Raw genomic sequence first — 17,450 nt, 5'->3', positions numbered from 1 at the left:
ATCTGATTTCTTACTAAGTTTCCTGAGTTCTTTATATATCCTGGAGATTAATGCTCTATCTGAGGTTCAGGTGGCAAACATTTTTTTCCCATACTGTAGGCTCTCTCTTCATGTTCTTAACTGTTTCCTTTGCTGTAAAGAAGCATTTTATTTTGATACCAGTTTTAGTTTGTTATCAGTTTGATTTTAATCCACAGACACAAAGAATAGATAACAATATAGAGGTGAAGCAGAGAGAAATGTGACCAAGAGTCCAAGAAAGGTAACTGCTAAAAAGTTGTAAAAACTAGGAAATGGTTAACCTCCAAGAATCCTGAGCAAGAACTGGGCTATAATAACATCATAAATTTTGGCCTCCAGAATAATCGCACTTGCTTGCTGCTGGCTAGCTCTCTCTCACCCCCACCTCCACTGGGAATTGAACCTAGGAGTGCTTAACCACGGAGCCACATCCCAGCCCTTTTTATGTTTTAATTTGACAGAGGGTCTTACTAAGTTGCTTAGAGCCTTGCTAAATTGCTGAAGCTGGCTTTGAACTTGTGATTCTCCTGGCTCAGTCTCCTGGGATTATAGGAATACATAACTACTCCTGGCTTAGCTTCTCCCTTTATTAAGACATATGTTTTGTTGTCACTTGTTATAACAGCCATAGAAAAATAATAATGACTGTGATACCGAAAGTGTCTCTAGAGAAATACAACCTGAAAGATACATTTTATTTTTTCTGAAATTGTTTTTTCCAATCAAATTGATTAGATAAGAGAGACACAAATGACACTATATCCAATGATAAAAAGAACACTGATACTCCATTTTGGTGAGGTGTTACAATCTTGCAATTGCTAGTGATTTCTCCTAATGATATGTGTATGTATAGTCATACCTCTATATCTATCTCTATATGTGTGTATACAATTCATTTTGACAATGTAATTCATATCTTCAATGATTTTATAGTATAATGATATTGGCTGATTACTCCTAACTGCACTGCAGAAATAATGAATAAAGAGATGTGCATCTTAAATTTCCAGCTCACACTGTGAATAAATGCCTCAAAAGCTATATCTTCCCTGAAACTTATCCTATATCCTGTAGTTTCAAGATTCAGATACGAAAAATAGAGTCTCATCTTGCAACTGAATTCCTCATAAAACAATTGGAATTCTCAATCATTTCAATATAATGTCTTTTGCTAAAGTGAGTTCATTGGTTGGGAACAAATGGGATCCCAACAATTGCAAATGGAGCATATGGGCACATTCTTGTGAAGCTTGAGAAAACAAATACCTAAATTCTACTGAATGTTCTTCACCACTGGCATCTCATCCACCCCTTCATCTTGAAAACATTACCCTGCTTTGCCTGAACAAATTTTAATGCTTTCTTTCTCTTGAGGCAGTTACTTTTCAAAACACTAATGATGCTCCTTAGGACACAGTCTAGAGTCAGTCATTACATTATACTTCTCCATTGAAAGTAATGACAGATCCTCTTGATTACAATCCTAGCCACAGTATTGATATTTACTCCAGCTTTCTCCAGAGACATCTGGCTTCATACCAACAGTATCATGGACTTAAGAAAAGGAATTATGCAGATTTTTTAAGGATTCCTGGATATTGGCACTGATTTGACACTAATCCAAGAGCATCCAAATATGCATGTGTCCATCCCTCAAAGTAAAGGCTTATGGAGGTCAGTTCATCAATGGAAATAACTCCATTATAAACTAAGTTCCAGGTGGTGGTTGATCCAATGAGTCCCTAAACTTATTCTTTGGATATCTCCCCAAATCTAGAATGTATAATTGGAATAGTCATTCTCAGCTACTCCTAGAATCCACACTTGGATTCCCTTACCTATGAAGTAGAGATAACTATGGTATGAATGTACTTGTGAACTTGCTACAATTGCCTCCAATTTGGAAAAATAGTAAATAAAAAGTCACATTAAATTTGTGGAGATTACAGAAATTATTGCCACCATCAAGGACTTGAAATAATAAGGTTACTGCTTCTCACCACATCCTATTCACTTTCCTTATATGCCCTGCATAGAGCACAGATCTTGGATAATGACAGTGGGGTTTTTATAAACTTAACCAAAAGATGACTCTAATTGCAGCTATTGTTCTAGATGTGTTTTTATTTTGTTAGAAAGTTAGCATGATATATATATATACATATATGATATATATAGCATGATTGATATATATATATATATATATATATATATATATATATATATATATATATATACATATACATACATACATACACACACACACACACACACACACACACACACACACTATGAAAAGCAATTTTTGTTCAATTGGAAAGGCCAGTAATATACCTCCCGTGTTGTACTTCAGGGGACTCTACAGTCCTGTGTCATAATTTACTTTTCAGGGATCTTGTCTACCTTTTCTTTCTATAAGAAATAATACTTCTCCATTATGTTCATGATACTGTGCTCCTTAGACCTTGTGAGCAAGGAGTACAACTACTCTAGATGACCTTTAAAGACACTTACATGTCAGAGGGCAGGGAGAAAATCTGACAAAAATTCAGTAAACTTCCATCACAGTAAAATTTCCAAGATTCCGTTGGTGTGAGACATGTTGACATATCTTTTCTAGGGTGAAGAAAAAGTTATCTGTCCCCACTTCCAACCAAAAGAGGCCACAATATCTAGTGGGCATTATTAGTTATGAAGGCAATATATCATATGGGGGGATGTCACTATAGATCATTTATCTAATGTACTGAAAGGCTGCTAGTTTGAATTGTGACCCCCTAGAGAAGCCTTTTGCCTGTGGAGACAGTGTTTGTTTTGTGGAATATCTCATTTTCACTTAATAGCTATGTTGACACAGTACAGAGAAACAAATGTCCATACATCTATCTCCAATTAGAGTTCTATTTATACTCCTTTGAATCTTCACATAAAACTCACCTTCTCAATTTAAATTTGATATTCCCTAAATGCAATTTATGAAAGAATTCTGTTAATTTGTTCTAATATATGGTCTTCTGTAGAATTGCTAATACTTGCAATTGATTAACATTTTTAAAATGAACTGTTTTATAGCTTCAAGATCATTTACATGGTCTGTGGTATACATAATGTACACTCAAATCATATTTATCCCTATAATAAGAACCAAATATTGCATTTATTCAAAATTATAGAGCAGTCTCAAGTATATTTATTTTGTCTAGTATTCATTGGCACTTAAAAAGTTATGCTGATTTTCTAAATCTGAAATTTCTATGATTGGCAATTTGCATGATTTTACTTTATTTATTTAGCTTTTATACATACTGGATCATCAGATGCCATGCTGGCAAAAGAACATTATATATGAATACATCACAGTGAATCTCCACATCATATACATCCACAAGACTGGGATCCTAATTAGAATAAGATATACTTCATGTTTGTATTACTATGTCAAAATATACTCTACTATCATATGTAACGAAAAAGAAGAAATAAAAATTTTTAAGGAGAATTCTTTAAAAATGAAAGAAGAAAATATTAGATATTTCTCTATTCCTCTGTTCATAGGTGCGAGAGCATTGCTGATAATTTATGAATTATTTGGCTATAGTCATCAACTTTCTACAAACTTCATAGCCTTCAGGGAGCTGTTTTTCTTTGCATGTCCTAAACTTGTTTATGTATAGTTCAGTAAACCCAAAGACTACTTCTTAGTCTCAGGATAGTTATACATACTCTATTTATTTATGTATTATTTATTTAATTGATTTATTTAAATATTTGCAAAGCTGTGTATTCCTCTTTTTAAATAAAACATCAATTTATATATTCTTTGAGGATCTTCTTTTCAGAGCTTGCTATTTTTTGGCCAGGGTTGGGGATAAGAAGGGTTTGACTCTAAGGAAAACCTATTACTATATACTGCTAGTATAAATCCTTATTGTCATAAAGAAGTGGATGGAGAGCAACACTTTCATTCTTAAATGTAATGTTAAAAATATTCTGAATTTCTGTGAATCATAGACTCTCATTTCCTGGTTTCTACCTCCTAATTTCTACTCTCTTCAAGAAAGTTTTCAGTTAAGAGAATAATTTATCTTAGAAATACTATGTTTGCTTTCTGAATATCAATATAAATATGCAATCTATGTTTATCTGAAATCATCTATTTACACCCTGAACTTGAACTAAGGTTGTCTATGAATGTCTTCGCCCTCAATAGTTGTATGATGTTCTAAAAGAAACAAATAGTCTAAAACTATGAAGATCTTTTAGGCTTACGTGAATAACTTAGATTTCTAAGGCTCTTAGGGTAGGGTTATTGTTGAGAGCCAGCGGAGTCTGTATGGCCCCTGGCATTTGCCAACAGTATTGATTGACAGGCGAGGCATTACTATCTGCCTCTGCCGCTACTTTTGAGTTCTCACACTACTTTCAAGCTCTCTTGGGGATTTCCAGGGATTCCCTGAGAGTTCCCATTGGTTGGGGAAGTGCAGGAGGAGGGTTTTCCGGAGGAGAGATTTCCGGCTGCGGGGTTCCTGGAGGAGCCGCGTGGCATTCGGGAGATTTCCCCAGGAGCGTGTGTGAGGTTTTTTCTTGCAGTTCAAAAATAAAGTTTGTTCCTGCTTCAGTGGCTCGTGATTTGTGCCCAGCCAGACTGCGGCAATTGGCGGCCCGTGTGGGGAACGTCTGAAGCTTCAGGGTAAGTGAAATTGCTTGTCCCTAAGGGAAGGCGAGAGAATGGGTGACCATTTTAAAAAACAATGTGTTCTTGTTTTGATTTGTTTTGTGTTTGTTTCAAGCTGCCTATCCCTAGAATTTTCTCAGGCAGACTGGGAAAAATGGTTAGCTCAATGTTTGAAGTTGTCCGCCCCCAAGGAAGAGATAGAAATAGACCACAAATGCACATGTCAAGAAAATAGGAAAATTGATACAACGATCTTTTGTTCCGTTTTTGCTTCATTCTGTTTCGGTTTTGTTTTGTGTTATGTTATTGGGTTGCGTTATCTTTATAACAGATTAGAAATTAGTAACAAACAAACTGAAAAAGTGTTAAGTAAATTATTAGAGGTTCAGACCATGGAGAAAGACATTTTAGATCAAGCAAAAGAGAAGGTCTCTTGAGCTAGTCAAAGGAAGAATATTTAAAGGAAGAAAGCTTAGAGGAAAAAGAGCTATTAGGGAAAAAGCTACAACAAGAGGCTGCTACTAACACTGTTCTAACACCAGAGGGTGTAATTCAACCAACAGCTCCACCTATGGAGATAGCTGAGTGGCCCTCAACCCCAGTAGCTGATAGATGGGATCTTGAGACAGGACCTCAAAGATTAGCATGCCCTGTACTTGAGCAGGCAGGAGGGCAGTGAACTCACCGTGCTTTAGATTTCAAAACAGTGAAGCAGTTAAAGGAGGCTGTAACAACCTATGGTCCTCAAGCACCCTCCTCAAGCATGGTCGAATCCATTACCATCTTGGACATGATGCCAGAAGATTGGGCTAGTATGTGTAAATCTGTGCTAAATGGAGGACAATATTTGTTATGGAAGTTTGCCAATGAGGAATTTTGCAGGGAGACAGCTAGGCGAAATGCAGCAGCCCGTTACCCTCAAAAAAATCTAGATATGTTGTTAGAAAAAGGACCTTATGAGGGTCAACGACAACAAATTGAATATGATCCTGGCGTATACGGACAAATTGCTGTAGATGCAGTTAGGGCATGGAAAACTCTACAGGGGCATGGAGATTTACAAGGACAGTTATCTAAGGTAATACAAGGAACTAATGAACCTTACACTGAATTTGTCGATAGGCTTATTCAAGCAGCTTCCAGAATTTATGGGGATACAGAACAAGCAATGCCATTTATAAAACAACTGGTTTATGACCAAGCAAAACGTTGCTGCAGAGAGGTCATTAGACCATGGAGACATGAAGATTTAGACACATATATTAAATTATGTAGAGATATTAATGAACAAAGACAAGTCTTGGCAGCAGTACAACAGGCTTTAGATGCCAGGCCAAAAACATGCTACAATTGTGAACAAACAGGACATTTTAAAAGGAGTTGCCCCATAAGAGAAGGGTTTAACAAAGGTAGGTATCAAAGGAATAGAATACCGGGTATTTGCCCACGATGCCATAGAGGGAGACATTGGGCTAATGAATGCCGTTCTCAAACCACCATAGAGGGTACTCCGTTATCAAAAAATGGACAAGGACCAGGTGTTTACCCACAATATCATAGAGAAAGGCATCGGGCTTCATTGCCAAAAAAATGGACAGGGGGGCCCAATGCTCCGGGGCCCACGACCACAAATGTACGTGGCACTGGAGGAACCTAGAAAAACCATGGAGGAACACAGCAACAGCATCAGGGTAGTGCCCAGGACACATTATCAATCAGATCTCTCATCAGACGAACCACAGGGAGCACAGGGTTGGACATCTGCGCCTCTGCCAGAGCAATACTAACTCCGGAGATGGGAGTTCAAATCATTCCCACAGGAGTAAAAGGACCTCTTCCCCCAGGAACAGTAGGCTTATTGTTAGGACGCAGTTCTTCTACTCTAAAAGGACTTATGATAAGTCCCAGGGTAATTGATCCCGATTATGAAGGTGAAATAAAAATTATAGCTAGTTCTCCAAAGGGTATATCAGTAATTTCACCAGGAGATAGAATAGCACAGTTATTAATAATACCCAGCCTACATGATAAATTTTCCAGTAATAGTAAAGAAAGAGGTAAATGGATTGTTAGAGAAGATAATGCTAAATAAAGTTAGCCAATCCCAAACAACCCAATACCAAATGTTTTCTTTGATATAAGGAGGCTGATTCATTGCACAATAGGGAGCAGGAGCATGGGAGGAATAGAGGAACTCTAGATAGGGCAGAGAGGTGGGAGGGGAAGGTAGTGGGCATGGGTTCTTAATGATGGTGAAATGTGATTATCATTATTATCCAAAGTACTGGTATAAAAACATGAATTGTTGTGAATATACTATGTATACAACCAGAGATATGAAAAATTGTGCTCTATATGTGTAATCAGAATCATAATTTACTCCACTGTCATATATAAATAAAAAAGAGAAAAAAATAAATATCATAAGACATATAAAAAGATATTATGTTACAGGAATCATTTTTATAAACATTAACCTAAATATAAAGAATGGTTAGAGTGTTTTGGTGCTTCAAACAATTTTGGCTTTTCCTGAGGTATTGAAAATGCTGGTTCTTTCTTATGCTATATCAGGTTATAATAAATTATTTCAAAATGGCACTCAGACCTAGCAAAATTTTTACATGAGGTATGTCTTGATGTGTTAAGAGAAGTTATACATGGAGGGAGAATTCATCTAATTATAATCAATTTTACATAGCAGAAATAGTATGCTAATCATAAATGAGAAGTGGTTTCAACTGAGCTACCATTTGCATGACTGAGCAAACAGAGGCTTGCTTCCCTTCAATCTAGTAGTTTGTACTTTCTGCCTGGTTTACAAAGAGCCAGGGATAAACTACCCAGGTAAAGTCAGATAGGCTTTATCAAAATATGATATTTGTATTTGATGTAAGTGAAAGAATAAAAAGATTGGAAAGAAACAAGTGAGCTGAGGGAATGTATTAAATATTTAAAAGAGAATGGAAAATTGGTAAACAGTATAATATAGAAAGGTAATAGAAAGGGGAAATAAAAAATTGACTTAAAATGAATAACAAAAAATATTGAAGAATGAAACAGGCAGCATCATATTTTTTTCATTAAAGAAACAGGAACAGCTTTGCATAGAGGTGATTATGTCACTTGAGTATAACACACTCATGAATTACAGACTTTGATCTTCCCTTTTCCCCATGTGAAGGAATAAGTGAAGAAATCTACAGAGGATGAGGCTGTTTGAGGTAGATGTATAACTTGATGTTCTTCTCTATGCTTCACCACATCTGCTAATTGCAATGGGAAGAGACGAATAAGACACAAATTATTTTCTGCCATGATGTCTCAGTTGAGATGAGAATTCAATGTGTATTTAGTGATGCTCAACTGCTCACATGCTTCTCCTAGAACTTGAAGGTTGCTTTGCTGAAAAGGAGTATGAGTATAGAATTTACTCAAAATGAAAATTTTAGAAAGAATTAATGGGAAATTTTTCTTTTTAACTCCTTCATGTTAAATTCAAGAACATAATTTTGGTGGGAAGGTCCAGAAATAACAACAACAACAACAACAACAACAACAACAAAAACACACCTGAGCACAGGGAGTAGAGTGAGGTGGTGTTGTAGCCAAGAACAAAAATGGGAGTGTTGTTACGTGACTTCAGGAGTTGACAAGGGAGCAGATCAGAAGTACTGGAAATGAAAAAAAGAAACAAATCAGAAGATTAGAAATATCCTCAGAAGTAAAAAAAAAAAAAACCTGTAAGATTTTACAGCAAAAACAACATTTGAGGTATTAACAAGTTAGAGTACTCATAAAATTCATTGGCACATAGGAAAGCAAGGAACTTCTATGAATTATGTAAGAATTATGTTTAGATAAATGACTGAGTTATGTAACATTTGTTATTTAGATAACTTTGAATTTTTCAACTCTTTTTTTATTTGGTTGGGAACTTGTACATACTATGAACTATTTTGAGAGCTTAAACACGATATTGGGAAAAACATGACATAGAACTTGGTAGAGCTTAATGAAGTAATCAGCTACTAATGAAATAAAATGTTACAGCATTATAAGTTAGTAAATATAACAGGGTAAGAATAGTGGAGTGAAAGGGAAAGTTTCTTCAATTTTCAGGCAGTGCATAGCTGTAAAAGTACCATTTAATTAGAGACACAAATAAATTTAGAATATAATGGAGCATGACTGTTTGGTTCAAGAACATTCATGATAAAGACTATGGCAACTAAGAAACCTAGAGACAAGGGTGATAATTAGTCCACATCTTTGAACTATAAGTGAGAATTTTGGACTCAGGTTGGATATAATCACTAGTTCCACTATATTATTCATGAATGTCCACATAAACAAATGCAATCAGCAATATAACTAATGTGCCATATCTTTTGGAAAAGATAGATTTGTTTGCCTGGAAGTCACCCTCTCTTGTGTGAGTCTTGAGCTATTATCCTTGTAATTTCTCCTAGCATCATATCTCTATACATGCTATTCCATTCCTTTAGTCAATACTTTCTTGATTATCCTGAAAATTTCCAATGAAACTTTTATGGAGAACCAAACACTGTCTCTATTCTTAGGAAGGATAGATAATTAAGGAATTTATCATCAGTAGGCTTAGCCATTTTATTTCATTGTCTATACTTCTACTTGACTTGAGCTTTGCTTCTATTGTAATATGTAATATGTAATAGTGAATAATTATGTTGTTGATGTACATTTACTATAATATTGATTTTTATAAAAATAATATTAAGTGAAATAATGGATGGATTGTGATCAATGTGGCATTCTGATTAAATCCTTTGGGGATGATATAGTCTTGCCTTTGATCAAATGCATATGATTGAACCAAAATATCACTTTGTGTCCTATAAATATGTACAAGTATCATGTGAATCCAAAAATAAGCCAGGCATTGTGGTGGATGTCTATAATCCCAGGGCCTCAGGAAGGCAAGCAAGACAGAAGGATCTAAAGTTCAAAGCCAGCCTCAGCAATTTAGCAAGTCTCTAGCATCTTAGTGAGACCCTGTCTCAAAATACAATGTAAAAAGGGCTAAGGATGTGGCTCAGAAGTTAAGTGTCCCTGGCTTTAATTCATGGTACCCAAAGCAAACAAATATATAGAGAAAAAAACTTCAAAAATAAAACAACCAGTAAAAATACAAATAGACTAGTAAAAAATACTAGTAAAAATAGGAAGAGAGGATATTAAAACAATAGTATCATGCTCAAGACAGTATTTCTATGAACCATTAAGAAAACAAAGAGGGAAAATAATAAACAAAGTAGCCATAAATGTCCTGTTGGTTTCCAGATGAGAAAAAGAGAAAGAGGCAGAGGCAGCAGAGAACATACAGTTTGCTTACTGCACAAGATGATGAAGTAAAATCAAGCTTTCTGTTGAAGTGGAATTTATCATTAAAAAGAAAGAAGAAAGAAAGGAGAGAAAGAAAGGAAGGAAGGAAGGAAGGAAAAAAGGAAGGAAGGAAGGAAGGAAGGAAGGAAGGAAGGAAGGAAGAACGAAAGAAAGGAAGAAAGAAAGAAGGAAGGAAAGAAGGAAGGAAGGAAGGAAGGAAGGAAGGAATAAAGAAAGAGAAAAAAGTTTTGAAATAAACAAGGAGAGAAATGAATTACAGTAGATGGGGTAGAGAGAGAAGATGGGAGGGGAGGGGAGGGGGGATAGTAGAGGATAGGAAAGGTAGCAGAATACAACAGTTATTAATATGGCATTATGTAAAAATGTGGATGTGTAACCGATGTGATTCTGCAATCTGTATTTGGGGTAAAAATGGGAGTTCATAACCCACTTGAATCTAATGTATGAAATATGATATGTCAAGAGCTTTGTAATGTTTTGAACAACCAATAAAAAAAAGAAAAGAAAAAAAATAAAATTATTGATGGCAGAAAAAAAAAGAAATCCAAGGTCAAAAAGAAAACAGATTAGATATTAGAATAAAATTGGAAGTAATAGATGATCCTTTTCTAGAATTAAAAACAAACATAAATGAGCAGATTGAGAGTTAATTCCAAGGAATAAGTAAAAAAAAAAAAGTAGAAATTTAATTTTAGAGAATAAAATATGCCAGACACATTGAATAAAATAACAAAAAAATATTTAAAAATCATGTATTAGTCAGCCTTTTCATTGCTGTGATCAAAGACCTAACAAGAATTATTAGAGGTGGAAAATTGTATTTGGGGGCTCTTAATTTCAGAGATCTTAGTCCATAGATGGCCAATTCCATTCTTTGGGGCCTGAGATGAAGCAGAACATCAGGGTGGAAGAGTGTGGTGGAGAAAGTACTTGATACCAGAAAGCAGAAAGAGAACTCTGCTCAAGGACAAAATCTATACCCCAAAAGCACGCTAGCAGGGACCCATCTCCTCAAGACACACCCTGCAATCACCAGCCAGTTAATCCCCATCAGGAAATTAATGCACGGATTAGGTCAAGGCTCTCATAAACCGATCATTTCTAAACCATAACACTAGGAGAGAGACAATAGGGATATTGTACAAAGGAATGTTAGTTCAGCACGTTGCAAGCTTCTCCTGAGCTCTAACAGGTAGTAAGAAACAATGGAGAAATGTATTCAAAGTACTGAGGAAAATGAATAACTGAAGTAGCTATGAATAGCTGAAGTGTATATGCAGATAAAATGTCACACTGATGAATGGCATGGAGAAGTACCAGAACCAGAACAGGGAAGGGCAAAAAGGGGTGTCAGGGTATGATAAATAGGATGGTTAGAGTTCTTAAATACCCGAGAAAGAGAAGGATTCACATTTAAATCACTTGATTTACACTTGGCCTAACTGACACTCTGCTACCCTCAGCATCAGCATACAGTAGGTGGAAGGGAGAATTCTGATAAAGACAGTGAGAAAAAAAAATTGAGGCTTAGACAGGTAATATTGTTCTAGAATAAATTAGCTCACCCAAAAGTAATTTTACCTACTATTTAAGATGATCAGTTTTTAAAAGGGAAGTGTCCTCTTTTAACTTAATGCATTTTGCCAGAGTGAATATTTTTATAGATGTTACTATTTTTTATGAAATTAAATTAGCAATTTAAAAAAAGAAGAGAGTGATTGGTAGAAATGAATAAGATCATTAGTTGCAAATAAAGTGTTTGAATCAACACTTTAATATTCAAATAATCCAGAAAATCAGAATCTACTGTTATAATAATATTGGGAACCTACCAATAGAATACATTCCAGAAATGTCAATAATAACTATCAAAAATATAGAAATTATTTTCTTCCTTGCTAAAGGAAGACATTTATTTCAAAAGAATATGTAAATTATCTTTTGGTTTTACATATGTATATTTCATGTAGAAAAAAAAATTATTGATTGCTTACTTGTTCTCTGAAACTTTTCTTTTTTAGGCATGCAGGATACAATATTTTATAAATAAACAAAAACAGTTTTTGATGAATTCTATATTTTAAACAAAATTAGAGATAGAAACAAACAATAAAACTTAGGTAAAATATAGTATAGATTTGATTACAATGAATGCTTCACAAAAATACTGAAATAGAAATGGAAAAAGGAGACTATTAGGGATTAGAATATTAGGGAAGATTAGAATCTAGATAAAATGATTAGAAAAGGCTTCATGAAGTGACAATAATTTATGACTTGAAGAATGAAAGAATGTTCTGAAATTATCATCCTTTATCTCTGCCGTCTCACAATTCATTTGGTCCTGTTCCACAGTACTTTCTAAGAACATGCTAATTTCTTCTTCATTTTGATACTTTCCTTAGCTAGAATTCTATTCTTCATAAGTGTAATATTATATTATCATCTACATAATATCATATTTTGCCCTGTAATACTGTTATTGGAATTTAAAAAATAGAGCCAAATATTTTCCATGTTTTTAAAATCTCATCAATGCTTTAAGACCCAGTTAAAAACATTTTTCACCTCAAATTTTTTCATATGTTTTTTTCTGGAAGAATTTTCTGGAGGCTCATAATATTGCTCTTAGTATTTTTCTTCTGTTTCCTACATTAATTTGGAATCTGTATTCCATAGTCATATGTGATATGCAATAAATCAATAATAGTAATAGTAAAGAATAACAATAATAATAATAGCAATAGTCAAGTACCCTCTTACTAGTAAATATCAAAACATTGATAGAATAGATGCAGCAGATTGTGAGAGAAATTATTTTAATCCCAGAGAATGGCTAGATGTAGAAGGCCCTTGGAGGATGCTTAGAGATGTTAAATGTATGCAGCAGGTCTGAGAGACAGCAGGAGAAATAGGCACATGACTTGACTCATTTTTTTGACTTGTGCTTTTGATAGATTTCAGTGCAATCAGGAGCAGCAGGACAAGAGTTCTATGGATACAGTCTACTGGAATCAGCTCCCTTGGGCACAAAGCAGGGTTGACAAGCATGGAAAATAGGTTCAGAGAAGGGAAGAGATATATAGCCCATATGTCCATATTAAACCATGAGAGTACTTACCATTCATGAACTCAACTAACACACTTGAAGGATTGTTTGGATGTGTAGGGCAAAATATTGGGTGCAGCATGAGATATGATCAGGTGTCACCTATCAACATTACAAATCTTAGTGAGATTTGTAAATCATTATTCTATATTTCACATTAGTAATGAAAAATTTCTCTTTCTCAATGATTTTACTCTTCAGTCTGGGGATGTGCTATTTTTCAGATTTTATTTTTAAAGGATGATGATTGAAAATACAATCTGATTGTACATATCTGTTGAGAGCCACAGTTAAGTCGGAATGACGCCTGGCATTTTGCCAGAGGGAATGGTTGAAAGGCGACCCTGCTCTGGAAATAGGGCGGCTCCGGGATTAGGGATTAGGGTGGATCCAGCTGCCTTGGGCGCCCGCTACTTTGGAGTTCCCATTGAGTTCTCGCTGGGTTCCAGGAGAATTGGCACTCGGAGCCCGGTGGAGGGAGTGTGTTCCCAGGAAGTGTGTGTAGAGTGTGGGTGAGAGTTCAGGAATAAAGAGTTGCTGTTGGAACATACAAGGCTTTGTGGCGGCTCTGTTATTTGTGCCCAACCAAACTGTGGCACATATCCAGATTCATCCTTGCAATTTTCTTTGCATTTTTCTTAGATTACACATTAATTAAAGACAATCTACCTCAAGTTATAATGAGATCTACATTACAGATTGCTTCCTGTTCTTCAAAATATGCCAAAATTGCCTATCGTGTTACCTCTTGTGATGGTTCTTTTTTTTTTTTTTGAGTCCATAAGCAGTTTATTACGTTCAGTTTTGCCCCATATTCAGAAGTAAACCAATATATAAGAACAAAGTGAACATCCCTAATCCAACTATCTGAAATACAAAATGCTCCAGAATCCAAAATTCTTTAAACATCAACATGATGTAACAAGTGGAAAATTCAATACCTAATCACGTGTAATAAATCACCATCAAAATACAGACTCACTAAAAATAACGTACATAATTACCTTCAGGCCATCTGTATAATGTATAAATAAAATATAGATTAATTTCATTAGACTTGGACCACATCCCCAAGATATTTCATTACATATAGGCAAATATTCCAAAATCTTAAGAAAAAAATCCAAAATACTTCTAGTTACAAGCATTTTGGATAAGGGATACTGAACCTATAGTACAATCTGAGAATTTACCCAGCTGATTATTGTGAAAATTCTGTTTCAAGACAAGAAGAAACATTTTCTTCAACACATTCAGAGTTAGGCCTATCTAAGGAAGCCAGGAAAACTAGCTATTAACATGTTGAGAATAGTGCATTTCAAAATGTAATCTCCTGACCAGGATAAATTTCTCAAAATTTATCATTCATCAAAACCATTAGGAGATGGGCTGAGGTTGTGCCTCAGTGATACAGCACTTGCCTAGCATGTGTGAGGCACTGGGTTTGATTCTCAGCCCCACATATGAATAAATAAGAAATAAAGTCCATTGACAACTAAAAAAATGTGTTTTTTTTTTTAAATCAGGAGGACTTATTTTTCAAAAATTAAGTCTTTCAAAGTCAAGTCAGTAGGGACCAAGAAATTTTATTCTAATAACCGTCAAATAATGTTTAAGGTGAGGGTCTAAGGACTAAAATGAAAACCACTGTATTAAATTAAAGCTGATAACAGTTAAATGCCTACTAAGCATTATACAGCTATGGGTTCTGGTCAGTCCTGGCTCCACAAAAAGGTATGTTCAGCTTTGAATGACATATAAGATTTAGACAACATCCAACTATTTTGCTTCCTACTTCATAGAGAAAAGTGAAGCATGTTGCATAAGCCTTCTCAAATTCCTACCCCCAATTATCTGAATCCATACTAATGACCTCCTTCCTGATCTAGAAGTATAGCTCCACATGGTTCTAAGGTAACATATCCCCTTTAATTGTGTTCCAGGAATCCAATCATTTTAGGACCATGATCAATTATTTAGACCCCCTACTTTCCTACCCTCACACTTTATCTTATTTTACTAACTCCTTCAAATGATTTCCAATATCCACATTCTAGTCTTTCTACTCCATCCCAAGAAAACTCCTTTGAACCTTCGTTTACTTCAAGTTAATAGTATTTTTCTTCTCTATACTATGGATAAGGATCTTTTTTTAAAAAATAAAGGTCTAATAACAACTAAAAAACATTTGTAATGGTTCTTTAACCCTCAAAAATTTATAATTTATAAATATTGTTTATACAATTTATGCTATATTTCAGAGATGAGATTTAGAGCAGGTTTATTGAACATGGAAAAACAAAATGCTTTAGAGAAATAGTACATTTTAATATTTGATATTTAATAGTATAATAGTACATAGTATCTATAATTTATTGATTACTTGTAAGTCAAAATAAAGGCTGGATGTTGTTATTCTCATTTTACATGGGGAGAAATAGAAATGTGGCAAAATTAATTAATCTGACTAAAGTGGCAAAGGTTGTAAGTGGCTAGAGAGGCATATTGAGCAGTGAGTGTGTGTACAGGGTTCAGCTGGATGGGGTTTGTATCTTGGTGCTGACACTTGGTAGTTGTATTACTTTGCACAAGTGACTTCTTTGTGCTTCAGTTTCCTCATATTTAAAATGAGACTAATAAGATTCTTCAAAATGTATTACATAGATTAAGTTACAATTAAAATTTGGGTATGACAGATTGCATTTCACAGAACTGATCATAACAATGTTTGTCATCCAACATGCTAATCCAGAACCTTGACATTCTCCTGTCCAGAGGTAAAGTCTATTTCCTCATCCCTTGAAATCTGGAATTTTATGAATTTTCAACAGAGTGCAGTAAAAGTTACAGTATAAATTTTTCAAACTGGTATATAAATGATAATGACATTTCTGTGATTTTTAATGTGAGATGTCCAAATTCGCAACCAAACTACTTTATTGTGAGGAAGTTCAGGTGAAATGGAACAAGACATTGTTAAGTGCTCAACAGACAGTCCCTGGTAGAGTCCCAGCCTCCTGTCAAAATCAACTCCCAGACTCAAGAATGAAGGAGGTCTTATGATTATTTCAGCCTCCAACATTGTCCCAGTCAATTCCAAATTGAAGACTAATAAGAAAAATAAATACTGTTGCTGTAAGAAAATGTTTTGGGAGGGCTTATAATTCAATAAGAGATAAATGGAAGAGCTTCTGTTGAATTCAGGGTGTTGGGAAAACAGGCAAAAATATGTCAAAGTGGCTCTGGAACATGGTGGTGGGCAGAAGTTGTACAAACCTTACAGCAAGTTTAATAAAAGCCTACAGGGTCCATAAAGAAGTTCTTAGAAGATGCCAGATAGGCCTCAAGGAGTCTATTGTAAGGAATTAAAGGACAATGTAGAATGTTTTGTCAGATTCTGGAAAAAAGAACACAATTGTTATATAATAGCAGAAAACTTTTACATACCATTGCCTGAGGTGATCTGGAAAATGTAAAACACATTTAGTAAACTGAGTTATTTAGGTCAGAAAATTCTAGGAAGACTATTCATATAGTAAATGCCATGATTTTATTCTCTTTTATTGCTGAGTAATATTCCATTTTGTATATATGCCACATTTTTTTTATCCACTCATCTACTGAAGGGCATCTAGGTTGGTCCCACAGTTTAGCTATTGTAAATTGTGCTGCAATAAACATTGATGCAGCTGTGTCCCTATAGTATGCTATCTATCCTTTGGGTATAGACTGAGGAGAGGGATAGCTGGGTCAAATGGTAGTTCCATTCCCAATTTTCCAATAAATATCCATACTAATTTCCATATTGACTGCACCAATTTGTAGGCCAACCAGCAGTGTATGAATGTAACTATTTCCCTAAATCCTCTCAAACAATTATTGTTGTTTGTACGCATAATAGCTGACATTCTGTCTGGAGTGAGATGAAATCTTAGAGTGATTTTTGATCTGTATTTCTCTAATTGCATTTTTTCATGTATTTGAAAAAATGTTGATTTTACATCATGTTCTGAGAACTGTCTCTTCAGGTCCTTGGCCTATTTATTGATGGAATTATTTGTTTTTATTGTTGTTGTTGTTTATTTTATTTTATTTTATTTTATTTTGGTGTTTAGCTTTTTTGAGTTCTTTATATAACCTAGAGATTAGTGCTCTATCTGATGCGTGAGGGATAAAGATTTGCTCCCAAGGTGCAGGCTCTCTATTCCCCTCATAGATTATAAGATAATGAGAAATTATTTTGAAAACGTGTACTCC

This window comes from Callospermophilus lateralis, unplaced genomic scaffold, assembly GCF_048772815.1.
Source record: "Callospermophilus lateralis isolate mCalLat2 unplaced genomic scaffold, mCalLat2.hap1 Scaffold_44, whole genome shotgun sequence".
Lineage (NCBI taxonomy): Eukaryota > Metazoa > Chordata > Mammalia > Rodentia > Sciuridae > Callospermophilus > Callospermophilus lateralis.
Note: the sequence above shows the minus strand (reverse complement) of the source record.